The sequence below is a fragment of the Odontesthes bonariensis genome, chromosome 20 (genome assembly GCF_027942865.1).
Source record: "Odontesthes bonariensis isolate fOdoBon6 chromosome 20, fOdoBon6.hap1, whole genome shotgun sequence".
In the NCBI taxonomy this organism is placed as follows: Eukaryota; Metazoa; Chordata; class Actinopteri; order Atheriniformes; family Atherinopsidae; genus Odontesthes; species Odontesthes bonariensis.
The window spans coordinates 24,014,567-24,028,127 of NC_134525.1; positions in this window are offsets into that span (position 1 = coordinate 24,014,567).

The window sequence follows — 13,561 nt, forward strand, 5'->3', positions numbered from 1 at the left end:
ACACAAACAGTCCTCTGGACCAGGTCTGGGCTGTCTCTGGGTGAGCAGCCTCTCATCTCGGAGCCTAAATGTTGGAATTTTTTCCCTTGAGCAAGAAGTTGGCTGCCCTGGAATTTCAGATTGGGGAACAGGTTCTGGCTTTTATTTTGCTTTAAAAAATACTGACTTATTAATTGTGACGCTTGACTGTTTTTCTCTGCAATCCTACAAGGGGTAAGAAACACATGGCATGAAGTATTTCTCAGTGTGTGTTTCATTTTAGCAGCGCGTTACTAATTTAACATCCTGAATATTTAATATCCTGGTTTTTAAGCTAATTTCAAGATCACTTTTATCTCAAAAGTCCCAAATATCACATCTTATTTCAAGAAATCTTGACAAACCGATTTTCACTAGTTCCATTGACAGATTTTTTTTGCTTATTTCAAGCAAAAACGTCTTGTGTTTGTTGTTTTTCTTACTTATTTTTGGAGGGGCATTTTTTTCTAGTGTACCTTTGTGGAATGGACATTTCAGGACAGCTTAGCCAGTTGGTTCATATGGAAACGCAAAGACATCTCTATGAGCAAGTTTTCTAATCTCAGTGGGCAGTTGTTTGTCACTTGAAACGATGGCAAGTCAAAATTTATTATTTCTCCTCCCCACCATCTCAAGAAGATGGGGATAGGGGGTCTTAAAAGGCTGGAAATTAAGCTGTAACTAAAAAAGCAACAACAACTGTAGGTACATATTGCGATTAATTATGAAATGACCATAATTAATCGCAATATGTTCCTACAGACCAGGAACATGATTGGGCATAAAAAGAGCCCTTCAGAGAGGCGGAGTATCTGAAGTAAAGATGAGCAGAAGCTCCTCAATCTTGGAAAATGTTCCTCAGCATAAAATTGCAAATACTTTGATCATCTAAAGTACATCATATCACCAAAAGATGTAGAGGACACACCTCTTTGTGTAAGAAACACATCAGAAAATCAATATCGGATGCCCGAGCCATTCGGACCCTCGGGTGACACTGCATTCCATGATTCCATGGAAATCACTGACTGGGTTCAGGAACACTTCCAGAAATCACTGACTGGGTTCAGGAACACTTCCAGAATTCACTGTCTGGGTTCAGGAACACTTCCAGAAATCATTGTCTGGGTTCAGGAACACTTCCAGAATTCACTGTCTGTTCACACAGTTCCCTGTGCCATCCATAATTCCAGGTTAAAGCTCTATCATATGTGAACACGTCTCAGAAATGCTGTTATTCTCTCTGGGCCAAAGTTAATTTAAAATGGACTGAGACAAAGTGGACTCAGAAAAAATGAAATTTGAAATTCTATTTGGAAATCATGGACAGCGTGTCCTCCGGACTGAAGAGAAGAGGGACCATCCAGCTTGTTGTCAGCACTCTGTCCAAAAGGATGCATCTTTGATGATATGAGGGTGCATTTGTGGATCTGGGAAGGCCCCATCATTGCGAAATATACTGAAATCTACACATAATTTCAGTATATTATAATATATACAGTAATTACAGTATAATCTTTTCCAGGGAAGACGTCTGAAATTTCAGCAAGACAACGCTAAACCTCATACTGCATCTAATACAGCAGCATGGCTTCGTAAAGGCTAGGTGTTTTACTGGTCTACCCGCAGTCCCGACCTCTCACCGATTGAAAACGTTCGCCACATCACGAAACACAACTCGACAAAGAAGGCCCAGGAATGTTGAGCAGATGTTGAGCAGAGAGTCCTCTATAACAGTGTTTCCCAACCTTTTTCGGCCCGAGTACCCCCCGAGCCTTCTTGTCACACCACGAGTACCCCCTCACACATACAACGCGTGCGATGATTCTCCAAAAGTAGAGCAACACAGTGGTTATTACATGAAAATCATCAAATCTAAGGTGAGACAATGCTGTCATGAAATGGTGAAATGTCTTACTTTAACGACTCACACGCTTTCAATGTTCTGCTGTGAATAGAATAATAGTTTTTAAGATTGTTGTGTTTCTTCTTACATTACATGCTATATTTTCTTTCAAACTTAATTTTTATTTTGGAGGGAGGTTGTACTCTGAAGCCTCGATTTCTTTCCTTTTTTTTTTTTTACCTTGAATTTTTAGTGACAAAATTGTTGTTGAAAGGTCAGAATGACTGTCTTGTAGGTTATTTCCTTTTACGTCTCTCTCTTTTTGTATTAAATGTGTTTTTTAATCATAATCTTTCATTATGTATTCGTATTGCTGCTGGAAGGAATTCAATTCAATTCATTTTTACTTATATAGTGCCAAATACAACAAATGTCATCTCAAGGCACTTAAATAATAAAGTCCAATTCAAGCCAATTGGAATTCAATTAATTGTAATCATAATTATTCATTAAATAATGACGTTCCGTATATCTCTGGGTTTACATCGTAATTAAAGAAAGCCTCGTGCTGATCAAGCTCCGTTGCTTCAACACAGCGTTACGCAGAGAGTGGTCAGTTCAGGTTGATCAGGTTGTTCCTAATGCAATCAGGTGCAGGGGCTCCAGATCAAACCCCAGCGCAGAGCCAGCCTTCTTTATCAGTTTGTTGAGTGTTGAGTGTTAGTGTCACTGGTCTCTGATGCTGCTGCCCAAACAGATGGCTGCAAAGCAGATTGCACTCCTCACCAGAGACTTGTAGAAGATTTGCAGCATCTCAGTGTGGACAATGACGGATCTAAGCTTCATTCAGAAATACACCGTGTTACGTCCTCTCTTAAAGACAGCCCCGGTGTTGCATTTTCAGACCCGGTCTCTGTATTCCTCAACCACCTCCACCTCGTCACCGAGGATAGAGGCAGCGTTTGGCTTGTTCCTGGTCCTCCTAAAATCCACAATCATCTCTAGTTTTGTTTGTGCTCAAGATGGGGTGATGCTGAGTCTGAGGTATACGGACTGAAGAGAAAGGGGAGAGTACCGTCCATTATTAAAAGTATCAATGCAAGGTTTTTGCTTTTTATGCTTTTCAGCATCACAACAGGCTGGAACAGAGGAAAGAAAACTTTCAGGCCCTGCACACGAGGGCACCGTTGCAGTCTGGGTTCTGCTGAGGCTGAGTCTGAGGCTGCTTTTCAATTTTATGCTCCTAAAATCTGGAACAGCCTTCCAGAAGATGTGAGACAGGCCTCAACTCTAACAATGTTTAAATCCAGGCTGAAAACAGTTCTATTTATATGTGCATATGACACCTGAAAGTATTTTATCTGCACTCTTCACTTTTAAATTGATTTAAATTATTTTTTCTGTTTTTTTTTTTTAATGATTTCATTGCTTTCTTGTGATTTTATGTAGCTGTAAAGCACTTTGAATTGCCTTGTGTACGAATTGTGCTCTACAAATAAAATTGCCTTGCCTTGCCTTGTCCAAGACGTTTCGGATGTCTGTGACACACCAAGAACGCCACTTTAAAGTTTTATTTTAGTAACCATTTGAGATCCCAAAGAGACCTTTTTAGTTGGGACTACTTCCAGTTTAACCATCTAAATTAAATCTGCCTAAATATTGAGGCTTCGGTCCGAAATATGTAGCGGCAGCAGAGACTCTTTCACTGCACAAGTAATTTGTTTTTGATGCGTTTCATTTGATTTTCCTGATCATACTTTTACGCAAGCAAGATTTGGCTTTTTACTATGTTATACCACTCCCTTATGTTTACCTTGTACATTTACCTGTATGCCATGTAAACGCCATGTTATTGTTAAACAATAACACATCTTTCATTTTACAAATGCACAAGAATTGAATTGTGTTCGGTTGCATTTTAAGCATGAAATTGTCAAACAGCATCGTTAAAGTCAGAGTTCTACTCGAGGCCGTGTTGATAAAGGCAGTGGGGCCTTCAAAAGGCCAACATGCTCACCTGTTTCCAGGACACAAGCGGTTAAATTTGTGTGCCTGCGTGGATATTTGCTGAGGTTGAGGCTGACATGTTGTGGGAGAAGCAGACAGGAACGCCAGGTGCTGACAACCAGAGAACTGCGATTGTTCCAGAAGCTTTTCCAACAAGAAGTCACGGCAGATGCTGGAGATGACAGAGCGGTCCTGGAGCACACTGACAGGCTTCAGCTCATGTCAAGACCCAGCTGCAGCACACTGCACCCGACGTCGCGTCTGCAGGCTGTGCTGCTCAGCCTGTGCTCGTCAAGCGGAGAGAAACTATTTGTGCTCATCAATGCCAAACGGAATTGTTTTAATGCACAGAGAAGACTCTTATTAGAAGGATGATCATTCAATAAATGTTCTGTTTCTTAAAAATGCCCAAGATGGCAATCTATTTTTTCTATGAACATCCCACACAGCTGAGAGCAGCTTCCTTCTGCCTCTCAGACTCTGAGAAAAACACATTTTGAGTGGAAATGGCTTTTAAACACAAGCAACGTTTTCTTTACAATGAAACTCAAATATATATTCAGATTGTAATGTCCGCCGACAAGTTCTTCTTGACTGCTGGTAACTCATAAAGAACGAATAAAGAAGTGAATAAACAGAAACACACTGACAAGATGCTAAAACATGGTTTTAAAGCCTTAAACACTGATGGAAATATAGGGGCTCAGTGTCCTATTCACCATTCAGTGGGCCTGTGCTCCCCTCTAATGGTCAATTGACATCATTGCAGCCTCACAGACCACTCCAAGAATTCTCAAAGCTCTTTTTTTAATGTATATATATATATATATATTTATATATTTGTCAATGTACTTTCCTTAATCCCACTTTCCTCTGCCAAAATGACATTTTCACATATGTCTGAACTCTACAGACCACCTGAAATCATTTTTCCTTTAAGGTTAAAATATTTCAATTTTCTCCAAATCAAGACGCAGTCTTGAAACGGGGGCAGGAAACTTTTGCCGTGTTTCCTGTTTGCTTTCAGCAGGACTCGAAGGAAATGAGAGAATGCTCGGCATCGGGCTCCTCTGCCCATTATCATGTCCTAATAGCTTGCTCAATGGTGCAGTCTGTCATGCGGGTTCACTGGTCAACCAGGACACACGTCATTAGCCCGAGCAAACGTCGCCTTGCAAATGCTACACAAAGCATACCTTATTTGTATCACATTAGCTCTTTGATGTGGCATAGCATATTATACCAACAGCTGCAATTTATCAAACAATTTCGGCTCTGATTTGCTTCACTACCGGGAACACCACCGTCGGCCATATTCAGCTCGAGCCTCTGTTCCTGAATGAGAAGCTGCAGCAGCAAATAAATTACACATGTGTCATTGAGCATGCTAAATGGCTTGCAACACATAATCATCTAAATAATTATGAGGCTTCCATTAAAGTGAGGTAGATGGATGACACACGAGGCGTTATGGAAAAACTGGAGCTAATGGTGCAAGATTGGAAACAGGAGAAAGGGGGAGATGGTGGGAGGATAAAGGCGACAAAAGGAAATGCAGTTTCCCTCTGCACTTCCTTTCCTCTGCCTTTTCTTCTTGCCGTCAAAAATCCCGGATTCAAAGTGCTGGGGGACAATAGGGTGATTAGCCCAATCAGAAAAAGCAGTGAGGGATTGTGGCGCTGCTCACAGTGGTTTTTTTGTCCTCCCACATTTCATTAATCAGCAACCTGAGGCCCCCCGAAATCAGTCCAGCAGATTGGCAGCTCGTTCGTTTGTTCCCATGTGGCAATCAGAGAGGAAAAGAAATCAGTTCACAACCTTTATGCTATTACCTGACATTATAAACCGTCTTATTGTAATCTTTTGTTACTTTTCTCCGCATTTTTTCCCTTCTTCTTTGTGATTTTGCAGGTGCAACTATATGTTCCTGATGCCAAATGTGGCCTCAATTAACCCCAGTTTTGTACCTACAGTGTTAATAATACCCTCAATTAAATGCTTTCTTTAAAAAAAAAAAAAGTTATTCTTATTTCTACTAATGAGCTTGGTTACTGTATGTTCCCTGTGCTGCGTGTCAAAATCAGCTGTGAAATGCCCTGCTATTAGACATCTTTAATAGCAGCTGGATTTGAACAAGTCTCATATCAGCCTAAATGATGCATCACACCAGCAGACATGGATGACAAGCACAATAATATTCTGTTCATGGAGGACATTGTTCATGCCTCTGCACCTTTTACACATCATTTGCTCACAATGTCTGTCCGGCGTGCGCTCCACTTGATCCAACGTTGAAGTAGAAGACAGAAATAAGTGGATCTGAGTTCTTCAAAATGAGGAAGAGAAGAAATCTAAACGCACGTGTCCTGGCTTCTGCACGTGTCCATGAAGCTCACTTCAGCGTGCAATGTCACACCACAAAGACAAGGTCCCTTTATTAATGTTTAAAGTTATTACCTCATTTTAAGAGAATGCTTAAAAGAGAGGAAACAAAAAGGTAACAGATCAGAGAACAGAATGCAATGATTTGGAAATTTCATAAACTAATATTTGACATAGGAAACATGTCATGTCATGTTGAAAGAGGCATTTTACTATTTCATGAAAAATGTAGCTCATCTTGAATTTGATTGAACATGTCTCAGAAAAGTTGGGTTGGAGTAATATTTACCACTGTGTAGCGTCTTCTATTCATTTAACAACAGCCTGTAAATGTCTGGGAAATTGAGGAAAACAGTTGCTGGACCTTTGGGAGAGGCCTGTTGTCCTATTCTTGTCTGTAATAAGACTCTATCTGCTCAACAGTCCTGGGTCTTCATTGTCATATTTTGTGTTTCATGGTGCTCCCAAGCGGTTTCAGTTGGTTAACGGTGTGGACTGCAGACAGGCTAGTCCAGCACCTGGACTATTCTACTGCCAAGCCATGCTGTTGTAATACATGTAGAGTGTGGTTTAGCTCTGACTGGCTTGAATGTGCAAGGACCTCGCTGAAAAAGACATCATCTGGATGGGAGTGTACGTTGCCACTTCCGTAGCCACCTTCGGACCCCTACACCATCAGAGATGCAGGCTTTTGAACTGAGCACTGAAAACAAGCTGAATGGGGTCCATTAATTCTGAAAAGAATTCAAATTTTTGATTCATCTGACCACAGAACAGTTTTCAGTTTTGTCCGTTTACTTTGAATGAGCGTTGAAGTCGGTGGCATTTCTGCATCGTGTTCACACATGGCTTCTTCTTTGCATGATAGAGCTTTAACCTGCTTTTATGGATGGCACGGTGAACAGACAGTGATTTCTGGAAGTGTTCCTGAGCCCATGGAGAGATGTTGAATACTCAATCGTGTCTCTGCCAGCTGAGGGCCAGAAGTTTGTGGGTATCCAATATCCGAGATTTTCCGCTGTTTCCCATGTACACACAGATGTCTCCAGATTTTTGGTGTCTTTTGACAATATTATGTTGAATAGTCAATATGACATAGTTTCATATACCCTTCATATAGTCAAGTGATAGCTGGAATAGGCTCCAGCCCCCACCCTGCAACCCTGAGTTAGATTAAGTGGGTATAGAAAATGGATGGATGGATGGATGGTTAAATATAACATTATTCCACAATGTGTTTTTTTGCAGATTGATGAACCCATCTTTGCTTCTGAGATACTCTGCTTTTCTCAGGTGCTCTTTTCATGCCAAATCATGTTACTGACCTGCGGCCAATTAAGAGCTCCAACATGTTCATGTGAATCATGCGTTGGCTGATGAGATATGCATTCTGTTTTTATTTACATTTCACAAAGTGTCCCAACTTTTTTTGGAACTGAGCTTACATTTATTACAAATGGGGTATCAATAGGAAGCCTTAAAGAAAACAACCCAACTTCAAATTTAAAAATGTCTAGAAACACAACTTGCTTTTGGAAAGCGTGTTGTCGATATTAATGCACTACATCCTAGAAACATTTGTCATCTTGTAGTTTTTATGATATATATATATTTTTTAGGGCTGGGCGAGTTAACTGGTTATTATCGCGTTAACTTATTAACGCGATAATAACGCGTTAATAAGTTAGGTATATAAAAAAGATATAGATAGATAGATAGATAGATAGATAGATAGATAGATAGATAGATAGATAGATAGATAGATAGATAGATAGATACTTTATTCATCCCAATTTGGGAAATTATTTTGTTGCAGCATACACTAAAAGATATGAAAACGATTAAAGTAAAAACAAGCAAATAGAATAGAATAAAATAAAATAAATAAAGATAAAATAAAATAAAACAAAAATAGTGAATAAACATTCACTATATACAAATCTACAGTATCTTATATTTATATATATATATATATCTTTTTTATGTACCTATCTTTTTCTTGCCTAATAATAGTAGGATACAATAATATTTTTACCTTAAGAACAAGCCAAGAAAAACAGTTGAAACTGGTTGGCAGCACGGATATTTCAGTGTCTATATTTAGCAGTTGAAAAAGGAGGAGGAAATAAAGCTTTGCAAACACTTGCTCCATTCAGTCCAGCTTTAGAGGCAGCCGTTTCTCTCCTGCGAGGAATGGCTAAAGATTGAGCTCTGTCCCTTCGGGTCACAAAATCTGCTAAAAACTAATCCTAACAAAAAGAAGCAATCTAAATGGCAACCTGCAGCCAATAAACAAACAATCAATGTGAGCCTATATTGCAGAAACCTGCTCAGATTAGCACATGATTTCCCCTGGGATACAAGTAGTAATGAGCGATGCAATAAGGAACCTGGTTTGTGGTGTAAAATGACCAGGCAGGAAATGTAATTTGACAGACTGAGTTTCTGCTTAATGGACAGATGGCTGCTGGGACACTAGATGGTGTCGTGAGTGACCTCTGCTGGGAGGTAATGGTTTACAATCAGTTTCAGACTGTGTCACTGATGGTAATAATAATGCATCTAATTCAGATCGTATATTGTAAGACAGTTTAATTGGTCCAGACCAAAATGTGTCAGCAACCATCACAGTAATAACCATGACATTTAAAACAGATAATGTACTGGTGTTGGTGATCAGCTTATGTTTCACTTTTCATTTCCACCTCTGTTCGGACTTATTAGCACCTCTGAATATCAAAAGCTCATTTCAAATAAAATGAGCGCAAATGAACCACTTTTGTATGAATATTTTGGGAAGGCCATTAAAAAACACCAGAATAAACAGAATCAAAGGCACACATATAATTAAATAAAATGTATGCCGATTTGTGTTCGAAACAAATGGGCCGCTGTATTTCTACTGCGACATGACAGGCAAAGTCATATATATTACCGGTCTTGCTTTATCATGGAGTTTTATCAAATTCTGCTTCTTTCTCAGCTTAAAGCCTATTTTAACATGAAGCTGTATGACATCCCATACTAGCAATATCATTTATTAAATTTGACTTACCCCCTGCTGCGTCCTGTGAGCCGAGTTCCGGCTAGTTGACTGGGGTCACAAAAATAAAGTGTTTTGCTTCTCAAAACAATATGCGTTCAAAAGAGTAATACATTTGCATCACAAAATCGTTCATCCAGAAAAGGTTAGACCTCACAATCGCTTCGCGCTATTTTTTCTCACTGCATGCTGCGTAAACTGTGCAGACCGAAGTGCAGACCGAGCAGTCCCCTGCTTCCGAGCAGTAAACACCGTAACAGGTGCGGCTATCGCTAGGTGGCTGAACGCATTGATATGAAGGTAGAGAGAAATAGCGCCAAGCGATTGTGAGGTCAGACTTTTTCTGGAGGGACGATTTTGTGATGCAAATGTATTACTCTTTTGAACGCATATTGTTTTGAGAAGCAAAACGCTTTATTTTTGTGGCCCCAGCCAACTAGCCGGAATCGTCAACGCCAAAACGAGGCTGGAACTCAGCTCACAGGACGCAGCAGGGGGTAAGTCAAATTTAAGAAATGATATTGCTATTATGGGATGTCATACAGCTTCATGTCAAAAGAGGCGAACAATCCCTTTAAATAGCTCACTGATTCCACACGTTCTCTGTCTTTCCTCGGGCACCATCTAAATTATTACTTCTGAATTAATTAGGTACATACATTTATGACCATCTTGAGCACGAATGGTAATAGGGTCAGATTTACATACTTAGGTAAAACTTATTCCCTTCTGCCTCAGTTTCACTTAATTTAATGCTAATTATCAATAAAAGCAAGCTAACTACAGGTGTGTTTGGAAAGCCATTTGAGCATTTAGGCGTGAACAAACGTGAACATCATACTAAAACACTAAAGTAGGAGAACTTTACATTATACCTGCTAATCATCAGGATGTTAGCACTGTCGCTGTTAGCATATTAGCAGGCTCACACCTGTTGCTAAACTTAGCTCATAAATGTCTTATTCCCATTTTTGTAATTAAAAAACTGTAAAAACAAGCTCATAACACTAGACATTATTTGAGCGTTTTAATTTTATCACTTGAAGTTAGTATTGTTGACTCATTATAAAGTGTTGTACACCTGACCAAAGGACAAAAAAAGAGGTTTTTGGCAAAAATTAGGTTTACTTATAATGTTCCTCTTTAAAGTTACCCCATGTGATATTGTTATGCCAAATGCACACTCCTTCAGCTGAATAATAATCTACTTACACCACTGAGAACTACACATTTTCTGTTAGAATTCTCTGGCAGCTCAATATGGAGGTAAGACAGGGACTGGTGCACCTGAAGTGGCATATTTTGCAGTTCCGAACAGACTAGCCTACTTAGAGGAAAAACACTTTAGAGAAAATCCAGCAATGGCTGCTGTCTGACTGATGGCTGAAGGTGCCCTGTGTCTAAAAGGGGAAGTTCGTTTTTTTTTTTTTTAAACCTGGACCTTATTTCTGGCATAAAATACATTCATCTACCTACCGATCACAGTTTGGTGAAAGTCGGCGTCCTTCTGAAGATATTTAGATTACTCTAGTTCGGCATACATATCCATGTAACAGGAGAGAACAGGGCATAGACAATACAGCCTCTAAATAAGGCATTATCTGTCTTTATTTTATGTTATTGTTATTGGGGGCTATCAGGGGGGCTTATGGGAGCTTTCTACACACATCTAGTGGGATGTCTTCATTGACGCACGCTAACAAACTTCTCCTTTAAGGTCTTCCATTCAGCTCAGATACTGCATCTGCACGCTCAAACTTACCATGACCACAACGTAAACCTATTTAATTCATTGTGTACCACCATTTCCACCACAGGCTTCTGGGATGGAGTGAGTAGAGTGGAGTAGAGACACAGTGAGAGCTTATTTAAGGCTGTTAAAATGGTTCAACAAGACAGATCATACTGTTGTCTCACTCTCATTTTTGTGATTAGTATAATTGGAAGCTTGAGAATCCTACCTGCCACTTAAACCCTTAATGGACGCATACCGCATGCTATAATTTTGCAATCCTGTACGATATGTTGCAGCTGCACAAATAAATCTAAAACATTTGCAGTGTATTTAACTTGCTTAATTTGTTACCGGGATTGAACTTTTCTTTTGTAATTCGCAAGCTGTATTCAAATGGCATGCTGCGACAGATGACATTCTATGACAGCTTTCGATGAAATGCGAACCGGAGAACCAAAGGCATAAAAGTGATGAGTGCAGATAAGAGACAGACGAAGGGGCTCTGCGTCAAGTTTCAGCCGGCAGCGTCATTTCAGCAAACTCCACCAAAGCCATCCTCTCAGCTGCCGTGTCGAGTGAGAGCATATGATCTCTGAAAGCGCCTGAGGGCAAAGCAGACATGCGCATGTAAAGGCAGCAGTTCTATCTCCCAGAGGAAGGAGATCCCAAAACTTGTCGTTTGTGGTGATGTTATTTTTGACACAATGATCACACCACCTAAAGAATTGGCCTCCCAGATCTATGTTTTCTACCGACCAACTTGGCGACTGGCATTTATTAATATCAAAAACTTTTCAAGGAATGATAAAAGTGATGGATAATAACAGTTATTTGTTAACAATATTTAACATTATTATAACAATATTTATATGACCCTATATTTAACAGACACAAGCCTTTCGTGATCATCGCCATTGTATCAAGAAAATAGAAACAAACCTGGCATCTGATGCCAACGACACACTCAAAAAAAGCTACGAGAGAATCAAAGAAAAAGAAAGACAAAGGAGTTTATAGGATTTGAAAATAATACCATCCAATTTACAAGCTGATGATGGAGATTGGGTTATTTGGGCCTTGGAACATAATTGCTTTGAAAACACTGTGAATTAACATTTTACTGCTCCAATTTCTTCTTTCTTATCAAAACCGCTGCTTGCCCGGCTGTCCACAGTGGAGACGACGGGGCCTCGCTGGATCAAGCAGCCTGCTAATCAAGAAGTTGGCTTCAGCTGTTTCAACTAAAACATGTTCCATATATCTGTGGGGTGTCAGTGATGTATCTTCTCAACTGTCTCCCGCCCAGCGGTAGAGACAGAAGGAAGCGCTCGTCAATTCCATTCCTTTATAATCCCAATCTTACGTGTTTTCACCGGGTTATGGGCACTCTTTTTTATGTGCCTGAGAGCTAAATGACTGAGAAAACAAGGAGAGCTTATGATTTATCGCTCTGATTTAACTGTTCCGTCTCGTTTGTTTTTCAGCTGCCAGAAAAACTGCGCCCGCTGCAGCACAGCTCATTCACTCCGTGCTCTGTGAATGTCGGCCAACTTCTAAATAATCTAAATATCTTCCGAAGGACGCCGACTTTCACCAAACTGTTATCGTTGAGTAGATGAATGTATTTTATGCCAGAAACAAGGTCCAGGTTTTAAAAAAACGAACTTCCCCTTTAAAAATAAAAACTTTAAAGTCAGTGTTGGCTTGGTTTAATTGCATTCATTGTATACGCGTCACCATTCTATCACCATGTCTTTTCTACAGCGTAATATGTGTGTCTATGTATGCTGTATACTTGCTCTCACTGGAGCCCCCAACATAAATAAATGTTAACTAAATTAATTATGATTGTAAACATTGCTGCCTTTGCAGGATTCAGAGGAACAGAAGAAGAATGGTGTATTAATTTATTTTAGTAACCAGAATATAGTATATAGGATATAGTATTTGTCATATATAATGTAAAATAATATAATAGTTCACTACAGAACAGCTACTCTAAGTGTTGATGGTGCTGCTGTATGATGACTGATTATGTGTACCCTGAAAGATAATCATATTTTCACTGAGTTTTAGCAAATAGTATGTAAAGTAGACAAAACAAGTCAGCAGATGTAAATCTTAGTATTTTAGTAACTATTTATCTGACCATTAACAGATGGAGCAAAAATAATATATTCAACCCTTGAATTTTTTTTGCACAAACTTGTAGTTTCACTTTACAGCCACACGAGGGCGACATTACGCTAGAATCTAAGTTTCCTCTCATTGAATCTTCTCTTTTCAGGGTGGATTTCCAGCAAATTCTGCCTTGAAACTGATGCAAACATCTGCAAGGTGAGACCGATGAGTATGACATATGTTGTCAGGCGGCAACAGACTTCAGTGGTAGCCTCTGAACATCTAAGCATTGGAAAAAGGGGTTCTCAGGGAGTCATTGCCATTAACGAATCAACAACTGCCATACTTGAGATCAGAAACAGACAAAGTTTTGACAAAATGAAGGAGGTAAAGACTGAACATTACAAAC